Source organism: Conger conger, chromosome 6 (genome assembly GCF_963514075.1).
Source record: "Conger conger chromosome 6, fConCon1.1, whole genome shotgun sequence".
NCBI classification, from domain to species: domain Eukaryota; kingdom Metazoa; phylum Chordata; class Actinopteri; order Anguilliformes; family Congridae; genus Conger; species Conger conger.
This window is the reverse complement of record NC_083765.1, coordinates 14,197,327-14,214,817: the sequence shown is the minus strand read 5'-3', so window position 1 is coordinate 14,214,817 and position 17,491 is coordinate 14,197,327.

Below are 17,491 nucleotides of genomic sequence, written 5' to 3'. Positions count from 1 at the left end.
GGGGACAGAGGGGGCTCCTGCTCTGTGTGGGTTCTGCCTGGCAGTGGTATTCTTCCTCCGGTCCAAGGAGTTCAATATCTGTCACCAAGTTTCTTTCACCAAATATTTAAGTCAAAAAAAGATTTACTGTACAGTGCAATCAAGAAGGTTAGGAGAGGGTAAAGATTGCTTCTACTGGTTGTCTGAAAAACACCTGAAACTCATATATCTCTTCTCGTATATCTACCTGTCAAGTCCTGTCCTATGCTGGACCACACTATTGCTGATAGTCACAGAATCCTTCTCTCCCAAAAAGCAGGGTGTAAATCCTCATCAGCAAAATGTCTTTTAAAGACAACATAGCAGGCACAAGCCAGAGCTGCCAATATCTCTTCCATTACGTGGCATTCATTTAGCAGACGCTCTCATCCACTTACAATGAGAGAGAACATGAGTGGACCCATCAGAATTATGTGAGTCACAGTGGCAGGCCTGACTAATAACATTCCCCGACCACTGGGTGTAAGTGCAACATCAATACGACACTAAATGTAAGTTAATGTATGCCAAACTAGAACCATAATACAAATCAGATTCATATAGCTAACACCCATATAAAACACATAAAGCATGCTGTTGTTACAGTCCTACATCCTAAAATAATTACATAAGGAAAGAATTACCAGAGTATGGCAGGAGGAAGGGAGCCAAGATGCAAACAGTAGGGGCGGGTATTCAGGTTGCATTAGAAAATGGCCGCTGATTCTGCTATCCTCACCTCCGTAGGAATTTCATTTTACCACAGTGGACTGGTACCGCCCCGCATCATGACTGGGACAAGTCACCACACAGAGAGGGAATAGCCAGATACCCTGGGGTTGGGGAGCAGAGAGGTCTGGTCGATATTTAAGGTTTAAAGATAGATTGAAGGTCTTGGTGAGTTGTTCCATGTGCTGTCCTCTAGGCTAATGTCAAGGTTTTAAACTTGATTTGAGCTGTAACAGGTAGCCAGTGAAGCGAGATCGGGGGGGTAATATTATAATGCTTACGAACGCGTTGTAGACAAATACCTAAGAAATATCTGCCCTTTTCTGAAATACCTACCACAAATCCGTGTCCTGTCCACAGTACCCTTACACCAACTCTACTGCACCTCACTGCAGGTTGCCTCCCTGCTTGTGCGAGTGACCCACTCAAACCTATTCAACATTCTGTGATCTGACTTGAGCACAATCTTCTGCAATACTTACGTATATATTGCTTCTGCTTGCATCTCTCCACTGACTGCCAATATCCATCCGTATCAAATTAAAAAATATTGGTTCTAGCCTACAGGGCTGCATAAGAAAACTGCTCCTCCACATAGAGGCTGTTGGGTTACTAAACTTACATCCCTGCCCGACGTCTATGATCTATAACCTCTGGTAGCTTGATTGTTGCCTCTCTGTACTAAAAGGTGTGCGCTATAATGCAACCCACTAGTTTGACTCGATGCATAACTTCTTAGTTGACTCTGTATGATGTAAAAGTCTACTTGCGTGGGAGAATGTGAGGTGCAGTCTATAAAGCGACCAAATCTCAGCCCATATACAAATCCCCCAGTGCAAGCGGGGGGTTGATTCCCTGCTGTAGCACTTTATGCTCTGTGGTTCCATCTTTGTCTGTAACCCTCTATGCTTCCCCTCAGTCTCAATACAGTGAGAACATAAGGAGGGTGGTCTGTGCTCTCCCTTAAAAAATGTACATTATACACATTATTATTGTTTCTCTTTCTCTTGTCTTTGCAATTAACTTGCATTTCTCTGATCTGTGATTTCTCTGATCTGCTGTTCTCCTGGGCTTATTATTATACACTCAGTGAACACTCTATTAGGCAGACCTGTACACCAGCTTGTTAATGCAAATATCTAATCAGCCAATCAAGTGGCAGCAACTCGATGCTTTAAAGCATATACAGACATGGTCAAGAAGTTCAGATCTAAGTGACTTGGATTGTAGAATGACTATTGGTACCAGACGGGGTGGTTTGAGTATTTCAGAAACTGCTGATCTCCTGGGATTTCCACACAACTGTCTCTAGAGTTTACAGAGAATGGCGCACACACAGGCAGCCTTTTTTATATGAAAGTAAACAACCCCCCCCATACTTATTTGCTGAATATCGCACATATAATAATATAAATAATTTGCTAAATAAATTGTATCATCATGCACGTATAGCAAATAATTTTCTTTATTAAAAGTTTTATTATAGTGCTGATTGCCCATTTTGTGAAAGTTCCTGTGTTAAACACCAAATTCATCTTCTGGAGTATTAAGACATTGCTTCATATGAACAAGGCCCAAAACTGAAAGGACTTAGAAGCAATTAGCACAGTAACAAATGAGTAATAACATGTAATTTCCTCTGTTTTATGGTATTACCTGTAATCTACGCTGAGTGAGCCACATTTCCTACTGTAATGAATGAGAGGGAAATTGTAAATTATTCAACACCACTCTGTAACGCTCTTTAATATTAATAATTCCTATTTGTTAAGAGCCGTGGCTAACATAAAAGCATTGCAGGATTAATATTTGCATCTTTTTTATCGCGGCTCTGCCAAACTGTCACTAGGGAGTTGTGTTTTGTTCCCAGTTCCGTGGTGAACAGGCCAGGCAGGAGTGTGTTTTAGACCGAGGAGAAAACCAGCGCAGTGCATTACATCTCAGTATCACTGTGACCAGGCGGCCACCCCAGGCTAATTAATCCCATGTAATTAGTGCACATGTTTTACTATGGTATTTCTCGCGCTGAGTGCAGGGCTCCTTGTGGATTTTCAGTAAGCTGCAGGCCACACAGTGTACGATAATTATTGTTATTCGGACAGAGAAAAAGAAAACCCAACAAATACAGTATCTACTGGTACGGAACTACGATAGTGCCCCCGCTAGATATGATTTATTGGATCATACACAATGCCATTGAGCAGAGTGTCTTCCGCTGTTACACTTGGCAGTTTTTTCCACCTCCACTGATGTTATCACTCTAACAGCAAGTGCTACTAATAATAATGATAATAGCATCACTTCAATCTCACTCTTCGTGATTACATTGTTCCACCCTTTTCCGTTTCTGCTTAAATTATATTTAACTTCATATACCACGTTCAACAAACAGGATTATGGGTACTTATCTGAAATGAAAGTGCATTTCCAACGCGGTTTAATAACGGGAATGGAAAATCCTGTCCTCGGTAATAAAGCTGAGACTAATTCATTAGAATGGCCGCTCGCGTTGAGTGTTTCCAGTTCTGTTTACTCTATTCACGCGTCCACTTCTCCCTCCCCTTCCTGTACGGAGATAAATAATGAAAAAGCCGGCAGCCATTGTGTCAGGAGGGCACAGCTGAAGCTGTGGTGCCCAGTCATAAGAGGCCTGTTCCATCCTTGCAGTGTCCTCCATCAGTTTGGACAGATGCACGATGGAACACTGACCGGTGTCCTCTGAAAAACGTTCAACCAGTCGCTGCTTATTTTTCACTCTGCAGTCCACCAGGTGAGCCACGTGGTTGCCATGCTGGAGGATCCAACCACGCGGTCAGACGGTTCAGGCAAAGCGCTGGACCCAGGTCGACCAGAGGAGTCGCCATCGTACGCCGAGGCAGAGGATTACCTATTGAGAATGCAGTGCCCTTGCAGTGACCTCATGGTCAAGATTAGACAGCAGATCATAGGGTGCACCACCGCACTAAGGATCAGTGCTTTAGCTGGATGAGCCCCTCAGGAGTGCTATATTATCCTCTATGTCTAAAATGTCATACCCCCCTCCTGCATCTGAAGTACAGCGTGCTCTCCTGCATCTAAAGTGCTCTACCCCCTTCTGCATCCAAAGTGCTCTGCCCAGTCCTGCATCTAAAGTACTGTACCCCCTACATCTGAGGTACCGTACCCCCTTCTGCATCCAAAGTGCTCTGCCCTCTCCTGCATCTAAAGCATGCCACCCCCCTCCTGCATCTAAAGTGGCTAGCAATTTGTGCACTGTCACTTCCTGCTGTCCCACCACGGAATAGACACATAGAGCCTATTTGTTCCCCAAACACAATTAACAAGGTTCCTGCCGCACATCAATACTGCTATTTGCATAGTGTATTGATCCCGAGCCCTTATAATCACAAAATGTTAATTGCGCCAATTAATTCTCAATCTGTTTGTGCCCTTGTCTGGCCGCCTGGAGCTCTGAAGGTCACAGTGAAAATGAACCAGCTCTTTGATTCCACCCAAGGAAGAAAGCTTTTCCCAAGACAACGCTGCTCTCCCACGAAGAAATCAAAAACCCACGGCTTCCTTTATCATTATTATCATCCCTGTTGAGCGGCGGCTAATGGGTTTGAAATCCTGTGATCTGATTTGTCCTTTCAAATGGGGTTTCAGGTCTTGTTCATTAACGGCAGACTTTCTATCTAAGTCTCTGCAGATTCCTGGCTTTTGTCTGCTCAAATCCACTATTACCACCTCTTAGTGGCCTAATAAGTCATTTCTGGACTGAACAGAGCAGGTAGGAGATTCATGGCTCTTCAGCCTGTTTCTCAGAGCCAAATCTCCCTGGCTCTTCTGAACGCTATACAGTGTGACCCCGGTGTTTGTTGTCTGTTTAAGTCTGCGACTGTAATGTGTCTGTGGCAGCTCTCATTCTCCTGTGTGTGCATGTTAGTTTGCTGAGGCCTGTCCGGGGGCCAGAAGCCAGGCTTGCGCGAGACGGCAGTTCAGACGGTGCTCAGTGCTCCTTGAAGGACAGAGCATCTTTTCTTTTTTTTCTCTCCCAATACGGTACGTCCAGCTGTATGTTTTGTAGGCTGGCCTCGATGCTGCAATGCCCTCTGTCGATTTGGGAGAGGGCAAACTAGCCCGTTGTTTTCACTCCGCAAGTCGGCATCGGCAGGGTCAGAATTCGATATCAGGCCGGGGGACCCATTCACCCACTGGAGCTGTGTCTTATCAGGATGATCACTGTGCAGCACCATGACTTATTTATTTATTTCATGTGTTTTGAATGTTGCAGGCATGATGCGCAGGGATTTTTTTGTGCCCTGAATGGCTCCTTGTCATTTTAAGTTATCATTGAATAGCTTTCATTTTGTGAAATTGGACAGCGCAATAACAGGCCTGCATGAAAATATACATTTGACGTAGAGCTTTCCCACACACTATATTTTATTTGCATTAGATGGTAGTACAGGGTATAGGGAACACACAGAGGTCCCATCACTATGGTATTACATTTTACTTATTTACAGTCCATTACATGTACTGTACATATTTACATCATAGAGACAGAGACACTACCAGTGGATTACAGTAAGAATCTCTTCTGCAAAAAAGAAAATGAAAGTATTTGTGTGCATTCGCAATGGCTGGTCACTGTAAGGTGCTTGCAAACTGGTAACAACCACTTTCTGGCTTTGTGGACTCACCTCCCACCTCACCTACGTATACTAATAACAAGCCCCTCACTTGGCTGCTGGTAAGCAACTTGATAATTGCTGTGGGTGGTGGTTTGCATTTAAACTGAAATAACATACTGTTCAGGAAGCGGCTGACGCTTGACTGGCTTTGAACTTTTTGGTAACAAACCACTTCCGGCTGCTACTCTGCGCATGATTGGTGGTGGGCTAAAGCTATCATTTCCCTTTGGGCCTATGCCTTTGCTGGCCCGTAAACAACACAAACATGACAGGATGAACCGTGCTACCCGGGGGCTGGGGGTAGAGGCATTATGGGTGTGCTAAGGCATATGTGCAGAACCCACTCAACATGGAAGACAAACCCAAAAAGAGCAAGCCCCAGAAAACCCCCCTGCCCGCAGCTCCACTGCAGCCCAGTGACAAATTAGCCCGCGGCGAAGCAGATGAAATTCACTCCACCACACCTGTGCCACCCAGGCAAATGAAGGGACTGATTGCCTTGGGTTGCGTATTTAAAAGGCTTAATTCCTCCATTAGAGCACCTATTTACATCAATTAGAGGCAATTAGCATTTTCAGACCCGTTCCTGCTTTGTGCTCTGCCTCCATTAACATTTGAAAGTGTTGGCTGCCAAGAGGGAAAAAGCCCCCTGAACATAAGTAGGCTGACCCTCACCCCCCCACCCCCCCCCCGGCCCCAAGCCCCAACCAGCCTCAGTCCCCCCCCCCCACTCTCTCCATTCAACCACTCCAACCCACCTACTATATACCCCCGTTTTGGTGACCTGGACGGATTTTTTTAAATCTGTGCCCTGGATTTCTGATTGGCCTGAATTATGTGTGCAATAATACCTTCTGGGCCACTGAAAAAGACCAGGAGAGCACCGACACGGGAGGGTGAGGAAGGGTGAGGTGGCCCCAGCCAGCAGCATGGCACTCTCACACACCTCACCTTTGATACCACGGTAAATATGCGTGCCGTTGTGCTGAACGGGCATGCTTGTGGTTCATCCAGGCTCCAGCCAGTGGCTGGTTCACTACAGATCTCCCACAGACGAGGAGAAGGGCTGCAGTGTGCATGGAGCCACTGGCCTGGGAGTGTGCTAACAAGCCTGCTATCCATAATGGCCTTACCTACCGACTCTCCTTTCTCCAACACTCAATCACACAGCATTTCATTCTCAGGTCCATTCACATCTTTTCTTCTGCATTATTCAGTGTCCAAATTGCAGGGCCAGTCTGCTAAGTCCTGCTGCCCAGCCAAGGCAAGATTTGAATCATTATTTTGCTGAATGATTCAAAGAACATGGCTTTGGGAGGTAAAGAGTGAGTTCAGATGAATACTCCTTTTGCTACTTGAAAGTTGGACGGAGGAATCAGACCCGTAAATGTGAGGCAGTCATTTATTTGTATCCACTGCTTTACAAATTGGCCTGGTTTACACAGCCGTCAATTAATAGCAATCTGTCCACAAAGGTCTTTTCAGCGAGCTTTGGCTGACCCTTTTATGATGAAAGGGGCTCTGTAACCCCCCTTCAGAAAGGCAGAAGTGAGGAATTCTAGTGCTCGGCTATGAAACTCCGTCTCTCGTCGTCTAATAAAAATCAAGCGTCTCAGCTGGAGGGAAAACTCCCCACAAACCGAGGCAGCGCTTTGCATTGAGGTCATGCTTCCCTTAACATCAGAGAGCATAAAATGAAAGGCATATTAAAAAGCATAAAACTGAACTTTCTCAGAGGGATGTACAGTACACACACCTGGGTAAGACCCCTCTTTAGCGGCTGAGTTCCACGCCTGCCTTTCGGCTCCGAAATAAAGAAAGCCCCAGCTTTTCCCACTGCATTATGTCATTTCCTGCTTGCTTCTGCCCCAGCGTTCCTGTGCATGCTGGGTGTTGATCCCGACTCATTTATACAGATCAAAAGATGTGTCACTAAAAGCCTCCCGTTTGATGAGGGTGTAACATCAGCGTTGGGGATCAGGCAGCATAAAGGTACCTTGGTTGTCTGGATTTCTGGATTTTCAAATCTGTATATCTAAAATCTAAAAGCTTTATTCAACACTTTTTTCTTTTTTCTTTTTTTCTTATTTTCTCCTTCCTTGGGCCACAATTTAATCTAGTCTCTGCTCTGCTGTTCTACTGAATCATTGCTAGAAATGCCCGGATGATCAACAGTTTTGATCACAAAATCTTTCTTTGTAAAACTCTGAACTACTGGACATCCTCATAAACATGGTTGCCAGGCTTTTTCCTGCAGCTATTTTTCTGTTTGTATGGAAGGTGGGAAGAGGTAATTGCCAACGAAAAAACTGATCTTCTTTGGAAATGGGCCATATATACTCAGTGAGCACTGATTCAGTTTTTCTGCTGCTGTAGCCTATCCAGTTAGCGGTTTGACATGTTGTGTGTTCAGAAATGTTCTTCTGCATACTACATTTGCATTAACAAGCTGGTGTACAGGTCTACCTAATAAAGTGCTCAATGAGTGTATATGCAGGATCTGCCTTCCCTCACTTTTATAATTGAGGACCAATACAATTTTTTCCCCAACGTAATTTTTCATGCAAGTTAGAATTTGTGTGTCTGGGCCTTCATCCATCTGCGTGACCACAGACGAGCATGTTGCCAAGCGAGTGGTATTGCATTGGGGTAAACTTCAAGTAGCTTGTGCTGGCAGATCACTGGAGCCACTGGATTGGCCAGAAGATTCACGCTTGTGCAACGGGAACCGGATAATCAATTAAGGCAAAACCCCTGGGCAAAACCAGGAGCAAGAACAGGACACACTGCTGGGCGGAAACACCCTGCCAATGCAGGGTGTAACCATGATGAAGCAGACCTGAGTGGAGGGATTCTTACTAAACTTAACCCTAACTCATGTCACCCCGCTTCTCATTGGCCTCCACTGGCTTCCTATTGCTGCATGCATCCGATTCAAGGCCCTAGTGTTGGCATTTCAGGCTGCTAAGGGGACTGCCCCACCTTACATACAATCCTTGATCACTCCCTACTCCCCAGTTAGACCAATCCGGTCTGCCAGCTCTGGTCGACTTATGGTTCCCTCACTACGAGCACCTGGCGGTCGAGCTGCAAGTTCACGCCTGTTTTTCGTTCTGGTTCTTCAGTGGTGGAATGACTTGCCTACCACTGTCAGGACAGCAGAATCCCTCCCCCTATTTCGACGCAGACTAAAAACACACCTTTTCAAACTATACCTTAGCCCTTCCTCCTGATTTCCCCTGGCCCCCTTTCTGATATCCCTATCCCTCTTGTCTAACCCCCCCCCAAAAATAAAAAATAAAAATTGCACTTATGATGACTCTATGTTTAGAACAGCACTTCCTATGTATTTTCCTAGTTATGGATGTGATGCTTTGACTTGTGGAAGAACCTATGCACTTGTAAGTCGCAAACACCCTCCTCTACACCTGAGCCACTTTCCGTTTGTTTCAAGTTCATCTTATCTTTCCATCTACTTTTGAACTTCACCTCCATGTTCCAGAAGCAAATAGCTTGCAAAGAACTGTCTCCACATGCAGTTGAACTCTTATATGTTATTAAAAAGGACTTTGTTGGAAACTTCTTCCTTCTTTAATTCTGACAAATCCCATTTTGTGAGTGTGTGCATGTGTGTGCTCGTTTCGCGCAGATTCTGTCATGCCACGTGGGTCCAAATGCAATAAAGCTCTAAAACTACTTCTACAATAGAAAGACGGATCTTCCAAGTTCATCCAGAGCTGATAGATTGAGACAGAAGGCCCTCTTTTTTCACAGTAGTGGAGCTGCGGGTTTTGTTAATCACAGCCATACATCTCAGCATGGAAACAAGTGGCCTCCAAATGCTGGAGCAGCAGCACAGTTGATGGGACAGGAAACCGATCTGGCTCTGTCCACAGCACTGATCCTGAATCAGTCCTTATTCTACTCTAAATGGCTCTAGCTGTAAGGAAGAGAGGAATAGCTGATCCTGGGGATGTACCAAATTGCATTAGCAAATGCATGCACGTATGCATAAACATATCTACACACTCTCACACAACAGCAATGAATAAACATACGGTACATGCATTACACGCACTAGCACACACATACACACAAAGATACAAGCATGTACTCAAACCTACAACTGCAATACTACTAAAATACACATATGGACACACACACACACACAACCTGTGAGTGGTCACTTGCATTCTTGCATGCACACATATTCCCGTATCCACATACACTTATTTTATCTACTTGAGACCGCAGTTATGCATACAACAGAGGGCCACAATTTTGAATGTCTAAGTAAGGAATGTCTATGACCTTGTAACAAACCCAACGTGTCACCACTGTGGGAGGAAGGCCAAGTCACTTCCACTTTGATGATCGAGAACCCCCCCCAGTGGCACTCACAGTGGCCCTCTCGCACCATTCAAAATGTGCTATGGCTCGACTGCACCCTTCAGAAAGCACTCTGACTTGATTATTGGCCATTATCACATCATGGTCCATTAGGGTTGCCAACAGACCTTTGTACGCCCAGACGTCCTTTATTTCAGAAATTTATTTCCAAATGATTTGTCCCACATGGAATGTCCTGTACTCTATATAGTGCTTTGGTGATTGCGATACGAAATTCAAATTGCTTTATAGTTAGATTGCACTGGAAACATAATTGCATTTAAAAAACTAGCATTAACTAATAGCAATCTAATAATATTATATGCAACCCCCCAGTACTGTGTCACAGAGCGGGCATACAAATATTGGTCGCGCCGGTCCACACACAGGCAGGCACAATGCAGTGGAGAGTAGAGCAGACTGGGGAGACCTGGTTTCTAATAACACTTTATTAGCTCTTCTTCAGGCCCCTCCTCTCAGGGCTTACACTGCATAGACACAGACCTTTCATGGAGGTCACACACACAGCACCACCACAAGCGTGGCCACAGAGCCTCGTCTGCCACAAAGCAGACCGCATGCAGGCTCCTTCTCACACTGCTGAGGGGGAGGCCTGCTTTGGCCTGCTTTGGCCTGCTTTGGCCTGCTTTGGCCTGCGTGTATCCATTCTTCATTTTTTGGGTTCTGGTCTCAGTCATGTTTTATGACTTTACTAATAGGAATGGTAACTGTGAGCATAAAAGGGAAAGTTAGTGAACTGAATAAAAATGTGTCATCAGAGCATTTTTACTAAAGCAACCAGCTGTTCACAAAAATATGACATAATGTGTCTGGCTTGTTAAAGAATATTTACATACAATTTATAACCTGAGCAATTGGCTGTTTTTTTAATGCAAATCCAGCATTCTGTCATGCTGAAGGATTCATTGAAATTATTGTTAACTGCAAGATGTGGGGCTTGCACAGATCACATGGTTCCATTTATCCTATATATAAAAATGAAAAAAACACCTGCCTTGGTTGGTGCTTTTTGTCACAACTACAAATGAACGTTTTAGCACTCTGAAGGTGAAGTTCCTTCATTTCCATCTAATGGTTGAGATACACAGGTTGGGTCTTCTCGAATAGGCCCTTTTTATTGATGAAATCAGATAAGTGTGCATAAAGGGTGATGGTGTAATGCAGAATTCCTCTCATGCAGAACACCTGACTGTCAGCTCTGTATGTACAGCAGCACTGTGGCTGTCATTCCGAGATGGCTGGACTTAAACAGTGTTATTGAATACTCATGGATCATGCAGGCCAATGAGTCTAACATTATCAGAATGGAATCAGCAATGAAAGGAAATCCTAATCAGAAAAAAAGTGAGTCACCACTAATCAATATCGCAATTATGATTACATACCCTGTTGTTTTAATATGGCAGTCGTGGCTGATAAAGTAGGCCACAGTTTCACAACATGTTTGTATTCTCCCCATCACCCTCCAAATATTCATGTCAGAGTCAGAGACACACAAGCACAATACCAGGTAAGGGAGGCTAAAATTATATTTTTGTTATGTCAGATACACACAAACGCAATACCAGGTGAGGAAGGCTAAAATGCTACTTTTGTTCCACTATTTGCAAATAAAATAGCGAATGCACTATATGCTTGTGTGTGTGTGGGTGCATGCGTGGGAACTGGTAAATATTACAGGTAAAAAAGTATGTATATTAAACAGGCAAAGTTTTATGGTGATAGGAATATTCTTTTAGCCTTGATACTGTTAAATCAACTTTAGCACAACAATAGCAGGTATTGGCTTTAAAAACAAATCCTACGCAGGTAAGCTATTGTTATGCGCTGGGTAATGAACATCATGATGATAATGTGAAAATGACTGTACAGTGCATGTATGTTAAGAGGAGCGTGTATGTGCAAGCAGAGGACAGGGGCTGGTGTGCACGCAGGCCGTGCTCCCTGGGCAGGACTGCAGTATTGTGTTTGATGTGGCTCAGCTCCACGTTTAGAGAGCAGCGAGCAGCATTTTTCGATATTGGAACCTCTGCCTCCCTCCGCGTTTTGGAATGAGGCTTATTGGGAGAGGATTGTCAGGAAGGGGAACACAATATGTCTGTGGAATCCTGGGGGGAGCGTGGCATTTGATTGTGTCCTTTAGTGAACCCGGAGATATTGGATGGACTGCCAGGGGTTTAGCCCGTCGCGGGACCCTCGCCAAATCGCGTTACTGTCCATTAGTACTGTCCTGTAATGACTCAAGTCAAAATCAATAAAAACAGTAATTAAAAAAAGCTATTTATAAACAGATCTCCTTTTTGTTTTGATTGCATTAGAAAACCGTCTAGCCTAGTGTATTTCACTGATGGGAGACCCTCGTTTTGAAAATTATGGCAACAAAAGGCCTCTACAATCTACCTAGTCCAATTCTACAGCTCAGAATAATACAAATTGTTTGGTGTGTTCAACATTTTTTCTTGTCTAACTTGTCTACATTAATTACCCAGTTGGATCCCTTTCTTGATAGAATATTACCAAATACTATGATTTCAGCCGGCAGCTCAAAGCAAGAAATCAGTTACAGTACCATCACTTGCCTTTAAATAAAGGATTGTATGTCACAACAAATTAACAAATAAGTGTAATACATTTTTTCTAGTGTATGACATTTCAACATATTGCATTGTATAGCCAACTTTACTGTACTCTTCCTGTGCTATGTCAGCACTCATTGTTGTGTTGGTGAAGGTTTGGGGATGGGTTGGGGATAGTGTTATGGGGACATATAATTATGAAACATGCAGTCCCACAGAGAGGGGCCTTGCCCACACATATTGTATTACATGACATAGTTTATATTTGTGTTACAGGTATGGATTCTACAGATATTAGAAAAGGTATTTGCTACTGTAATTTTGCAGGGAGCATAATTTTACATTTCATAAAAACTTTAAATGTTTTCAAAATGACCTGGGAGTCTTGTCTGTTTATTTTTCTTTTTGAACAGATTTTCATAAACAGCCCACGGGATATCAATAATAGCACATCTGTTTAAAAAATAAACAAAATGTTCTGTCTTTTTTCACATTGGTATTTTAGATTCAATGTAATGATTTCCCCTGTAGAATTATTATGAGTATATCTTTTCATTTCAAAACAAAAGAAAACGCAAGTAACTTCAAGTAAATCATTATGAAATGTGTACTTAGGTCAATCTTAGAAACATGGGGAACACAGTGCTCCTGGTGGATGCTTGGAAGAAGTGTGAGCAATCACTGTGTTGTGGAACTTCAAATGAGAATTTCAGAAAAAAAATGAATGTGATGTTTTATCTAACATATTGAACACTTATGAGATTTAGTGGCTCACTGTGTTCTGTAAGCTTATAACCCCCAGTCGTTCACCTAGTCGTGTGGTAAACTCACCTTACTGTCAGCCTGAGCTTTTCAGTTGAATGGACAGAGAAACACAAAGCCCTGCTGAAAAAAATAGGCTTTTCCCATAGATTGGGATGGCTGTATATCATCTGTCAATTTACACCTTGGCGGCATCCCCGTACCTGTGCAGCGCTGAGTTTTGGCACTTTTCATGACTTCCCACATAAATAATTACGGTGACCACGGAGTTTCTCGCCATTTGAACTTAACTTCTGTGACCTCTCATGTAAATACTCAAAATTTACATACACAATGGAGCTCCAAACTTGATTTGTTTAGTGTTTCTCCCTCATCCTTTTCTTCTTATTTTCCTTCCTCCTGTCCATCAGTTTTTCCCCTTCATCAATCTCTACTTCAAGCAAAACCAGACTTCAACCACAACAATCACAATAGTCTATTAATTGGTCATTGTATTAATTGTCAGTGTGCATTGTGTATTTCAGTAATGTTGCTCTTTCACTTTAGTTTTTTACTACAAACATCAACCAACATGTATATACTAAAGCAGGAACTTTCCGGACTGCCCCCCCCCCCCCCCATTAACATCCATGTTCCTTCGCCAAACATGCCTTTTAGACTGCTTTCCCATCTGATCTTCAGTCATCTATTTGTATCAGTCTATTTTTCTATCTGTTGGAAAGAGCTCTTGATAGTTGCCGTACAGTGTAACATAAAAAACAAAGCAGGCTACTGTTCATGCTAATACTACTGTTGCTGGCATGCTACAATCCTGGAAGAGCACAGATCAGCAGTTTCCTGTTGAAGTCTAATAAAGGTGCATGCTGCATGTCGCTAGAGTGATAACATGGCAAGAAGCCCTGGCTTTCCAGTACACAATGTCCCCGTTAGCGATGGGAAAAGTTCATATCAATTTGCTGGAGAACAGAATTTTCCAGAAGCGGAGGACATTATGCATGTAGAAAAATGGAAACCTCTCAGACCCCTGAATTATCTGTGCTTTTATTATACAGAATGTGGAAATACACCACTTTCTATTCTCCCTCATTCATCAAATAGGCCCTTTTCTCAAAGCTATTCAGATATTAGAAATTGGGTAGTGAGTACCTTTTAGGTCCTTAGGTATGAAGAAACTGGGTGTTACGTATCAATGGGCACGGGCATTAACTTCTAGTCGGTTTTTCAGGGGTCAAGGAAATGCATGAAAAAGACGGCGAAACGCAGATCAACATTCTAAATAACACTGTTCTGGCTGCGCATGGCCAATGTAAATGTGGCATTAATGTCCTTCAGTAAGTACCTCCATGCCCTGGAGGGTCCTGCAGGACTAATCACCACTGTTTACCCGCCTGTGACCTCCTAATTGTGTCCCTCAAGTCCGGTCCTTTTTGAGAGTCCTATCCCAAACTAGCCAACTAATGGTGTGTGCTCTTTTTCCCGTTGGATTGTAATGGATGTTTCGATTAAGACTGACGCGATGGCCGCAATTTCCCTATGATCGAGCCACTGAGTGTGCTTCGCCCATTCCACTTCATTATCAGCGGACTTTCCGAGCACTCCCGCGCCTGCCGACTGCTCCCGCCTCCACCGCAAACCCATCTCCCACTTTTCCCTGAACGCTCCCTCTGCACGGATTGCCGACCTCATAATGCCACCTGGCTGAAAAAAGAATTAAGCGTTCGGAATGAATTGATTCATGCCAATAGAAGGGTGTCAAATTACCTATTTTGTGAAGGTCGGTATGCACCATCAGTGTCGTGTAACTGCTAGGGAACTGTGCTTATAACTCCAAGGCACTGCTGTTGTATCCTTGAGCAAGTTACTGTACCTTCCTTCAGTAAATATCCAAATAAATATACACTCAGTGAGCTCTTTATCAGGTATTTATAAGACTTTTTTTTAGACTTATTAAGTCTTCTGCTGCTGTAGCTTATCCTCTTAAGAGGTTTGACACATTGTCTGTTCAGAGATGCTCTTCTGCACACCATTGTTGTAATGTGCGGTTATTTGTGTTACTGCCACCTTCCTGTCAGCTTTGACCAGTCTGGCCCTTCTCCACTGGATGTCTTTTGTTTTTCGCACCATTCTCTGCAAACTCTAAAGAATATTGTGTGTGAAAATCCCTGGAGATCAGCAGTTTCTGAGATACTCAACCCACCTGGCACCAACAATCATTCCACGGTCAAAGTCACTTAGATCACATTTCTTCCACATTCTAACATTTGGTCTGAAAAACAGCTCGATCTCTTGACCACGGCATTTTTTTATGCATTTAGTTGCTGCCACATCATTGGCTGATGACATATTTGCATGAACAAGCTGGTGTATAGGTCTACCTAATAAAGTGGTCACTAAGTGTACAGACAGTGTGTAACAAGCTTACACTAAATGTAATGTTAATGTGGATTCCCTTGCCATTGCATGGTGATGGCAATTGATTGAAATCATTGCATCTGTGAGGCTGCAGCAAACCACATGTGTTTCCTATGAATGGGTCAGTAGGTATTTGGAGCCACAGTAGTGTAAAATGGAAGGGAAAAGCATCAGGACTTTCAGAAGGGCTTTGAGAAAGAGGGGGGGGGGATGCTGTTCTCTGAGAACGGCATTCCGTCAAAGGCACCAACGGCCAGACTCAGCACCCACAAAATGTAAATATTTTGGTTCGATCAATCAAGCCAGGACTTTATTTTTCATTTTTTCTTAAAAAATACATGTTCAATTATATTAAGGATGTCTTTAAGGGAAGAAAAGTCTGATGGGTAGAATTAAGTTCCATCCAAGTGACAGAAATGCAGTCTCCAGAAAAGAGAAGAACGGAAAGGCCAGGGTGCAGTGGTGCAGAATGTTCTTCCAGGGCCAATGCAGCTGTGTCTTTAAGAGGCCTATACATGCTGTTGATTAGTTTTACTGAGTGGGAATGCAGAGACCAATAAATTAAATATGAATAAATTAAAAATGTAGTCTAGCAGAAAATTACTTGGAAAACAACCACCTCCCCATTAAAATATGTATAGTAATGCCTTTTATGTGCAGTAACATGGGATTAGATATCACTGTAAATTAACACGGCATCCGACCGTAGTAAAGAACTTTTCACTTTTAACAAGGACTTTTAAAAAGAGCGTTTACTCTTGTGTGCTCTCTAATTAATTTGATATTCAAATGAGCTGATTCATTATAATTGCAAATATCCCAAATAAGAGTAGTTAAAAAAAGGAATAGTGTCAACAAAGATTGATGGGGCTTACTTTGAAAATGGCATGTGTTTTGCATGGTTACGTAGACCAGGAGTACTTTCCCTCAGTTTTGATATATTCTAAAGATATTGCGGTGTTGAAAAACAGGACTTCTTGACAGTTTTGCTTGGATGTATGTTACAGGAGATACTCGGTACAGACAGTCTGGCTTTACAGTATAACTTAGGCATCCAATGGGGTCACATGACACCGACAGGCTTGCCATCACAGACACCCGATTAACCTTTCATATTTTTCTACTCTTATGACAATGTAGTGTGGCTTACTTGTCTGCCGTGGAAGATCGCTATGCTAGGAATCTCTGATGTGCCCATTTAGTCTCTTCAGATGAGCCAATTAATTAAAGAGGCTCTATTAAGGTTATTGTGCCCCGCCTCCCGTGTCCATGGCAATGAAGTGTTGATGAGTCTGTGTGGGCATGGGGGGGGGGGGGTTAGCACACTTACTGTGATTACAACCCCTCCGGTCCTCTACCCATCTGCATGTGTGTAGGAGTTGCACCCCAGCATCACACCACAGGTATCATCTCCACAGCTCCCCCCCCCCTCCCCTCCTCTCCACCCCCGCCCGCTTTTGGATGCACACTGGAGCTGCTTCGGCCTACTGCGCCCACCCCTCCCCCCACCCCCGCCCATCTGCCAGGGTCACTGCTGGAGACGGAAGGGGCCGGAGCGCTGGTTCCGATCGGGCGCCTTTCTAATTTACTCTGCCTCTGTGCCTTATCCCAAACACACCCCCTTCTCCTGTTCTCCCTGTGTTCTTTGGACCTCTGCAAGAGGCCTACAACACTCAGGGTTTATTTTTTTTGATAAGATGGTAGCAAGTTTTTTTTTTTTTTCAAAGACAGATAAAAACATGCAATGGCCCAAAGTAAAAGTTAGCTGCTAAAGTGGCTGCTACAGTACCTGTGCATATCTGAAAACCCATCTCCATATCCCTTCTTCCTCACACGCTGTTTCTTCTCTCCTTCCCCGAGGCTTGCAGATGCACCTCCGTAATTTACTGTGGGTCACATTCCACTCAC